The sequence below is a fragment of the Nematolebias whitei genome, chromosome 2 (genome assembly GCF_014905685.2).
Source record: "Nematolebias whitei isolate Nwh7 chromosome 2, NemWhi1, whole genome shotgun sequence".
In the NCBI taxonomy this organism is placed as follows: Eukaryota; Metazoa; Chordata; class Actinopteri; order Cyprinodontiformes; family Rivulidae; genus Nematolebias; species Nematolebias whitei.
The window spans coordinates 43,784,955-43,787,340 of NC_056499.1; the positions used below are offsets into that span (position 1 = coordinate 43,784,955).

Here is a 2,386-nt window from a genome sequence, read left to right on the forward strand (position 1 = left end):
AGTAGCCTGACCAACAGCCCTCCTTGTGTGAATAGAGAACACTCCATTTCTCACGCATCCTATCCAACAGCTGCCGGCACTAATGAAGCTCTAAGCTAGCATGCAGCACAGAGGTGTCTCCTCCCTCGACCTATCGAGAGAAAAAAAATCCTCAGAAATGAGTACATTGCTCATCAGTGCACTCATTTCTGACTTTTTTTCTCAAGTGATCTCAGGGAAACACTGCATGCCGTGTGGCAAGTTGTTGTAGGTAACCAGGAAAATCCAGAGTGGACTTTTAGTGGTTTGAATATTCGATTAATCAAGTGGAATGGGTTAGTTCACAAAGACATGGAAAGCGCTGGGTGAACTAATATTTCAAATGAAGTGGTACTGGTAACGGTAAATGTGTGTGTGTGTTTTTTTTTTTCCAAATTAGTATTTTTTTTTTTTGATTGGGACACGTCCCCTTCACATATAATTGTTGCGACGCCTATGGTTTGAACCATCAACATTAGATAGAAAGCAGTGGTCATCTCACAGTACAGGCTAACAAATGGGTCACTTTGATACAGCGTGCTTGTCTGACCTCTTAACACAGTTAACATACTCAAATATTTTACTGAAAGTAAATATTATGTGTATTGCTTTATCTTTAGACAAAAATGTTTGCTGTTGAGATGCAGTACAAGGAAATACTATATTACTATACTGACAGATATATCTTTTCGATACAGTAGAGCCATGTTTTTTGAAGTATCTGCTACAGCAACATGCTGATTTGCTGCTAGACTAAGCACTGAGGCAATGAAAGAGGCAGCTATGTAACTACAGTCTCTAATGGTTACTTGACAGTAGGCCGACAACGTATCACAACCCAGTATCAAACTCTCGGCTCACAGTCCCTCCAACTCTGCTGCAATGAATGCTAAAACTGTACAGATTTTAATATGCTGACTAAATCATAATTTCTGTTAATATTGTGTTAATCAAGTTGTATAGTCTTTTGTACAAAGGGATTTCATTACCGTTTTTAGACTTGCATTAATTTTACTCACTGGAAAAACCTTTTTTTTTTTTTGTTGGTTTTGCTGGATTATTTTAACCACTGTGTTTAAAGTCTTGTAAATGATAGGGAAGATGCCAGTTATTTAATAGTGCTCTTATATCTTATGGTATACTGGTCACATATAGCTGTTGTAAAGTTAACAGAAAGAGGTATTTATGATTTCTCTCCCCCCTCCCTCTCCCCTCCCCCGGTTTTTGTTTGACTGTCACTTGATGTGTAAATATGAAAAGTCTGTATATGTATTTCCCTGGCAGTACTAACGAGCTGTGTTGTGTGATATAGTGAAATATCCCTTTGCTATCTTTTAATATAAAATTGCATTTGCATTTCAATGAAACCTTCGAGTCTCTTGTCTTTGCACTGTGTTCTATTATTTACAGTACTCATTTAATAGGAATAGGATAAAATGTTACTACAAAAAGCAAAGTATTGAGGACATACAGAATGTTCTCTACATAATACTGTAAATGCTCAAATCATGGGAGCGCAAAGCTTTTATATTAAGATAACTACATGTAGGAAATCAGGGTGTTATTGCAGTAAGACAACTTTGGCTTTTAATTCAATAATTCTGTGCTTCAAGACTTCCATTTTACTTAAATATGACAAATTTGAATCAAAAATAATGTAGATGTAATTTGAAACCTTTGAAAGAAATCATTGCAACCAAAAAGGGGGGCGGAGTGCAAACGTGAGCACGTGACATAACACGTTTTGTCATTGGCTGTGCATGATGACTGACGGCTGATTTGCCCAATCAACGCTCAGACGTCCTAAACGTTTCAGCCAATCAGAAGGCAGTTTAAAAGTAGCGGGTTTGCGTTCGATTAGCAGGCAGAACGAGGAGTTGGCTAAAACGAAGCCGTTTGCCAAAACTATTCTGAAGTTGCAGAACTTGGCGTTAACAGTTCCTCAGGTGTTGTATAAAAGCCATCCTTGTAAACTGAAGGACAGCATATATCTATATCTCCATTGAAGAGCAAGCAGAACGGGATATGTAAGTTGCTACTTAAGCTAACTCGGCTAGCTAATGCGCTTAATTTAATGACGACTTCGAAATACATTTTGACTCGGATGTTTTTCACAAGCGTGGGATTGAAGACGATTCGCAGTAGTGTCGTATTTTACAGGAATGCTAAAGAAAGTAGTCGATGATGTGTAAGGAGACCACGAGGTAACCTGCGGACATTTTTCTCTGAAACGTGTTGAAGTCAAGGGACGGTGGGGGTGAGAGTGATGAGTTGCACCTCAGCTGGGGTGTCTGGTGCAGTGACGTCAGCACTCCAGCCTGACTCATGAGAAGACAAACAGTCGTGCACAGGGGCCATCTGACTCCCC

At 39.2% G+C, this 2,386-nt stretch overlaps 1 non-coding gene across 1 annotated transcript; it reads left to right on the forward strand.

Moving 5' to 3' along the window:
- Window positions 1-2,274: 2,274 nt before the first annotated feature.
- Window positions 2,275-2,386, forward strand: LOC119430324. The gene has a single exon (XR_005187910.1). It is a non-coding gene; the product is annotated as a small nucleolar RNA SNORD67 (small nucleolar RNA).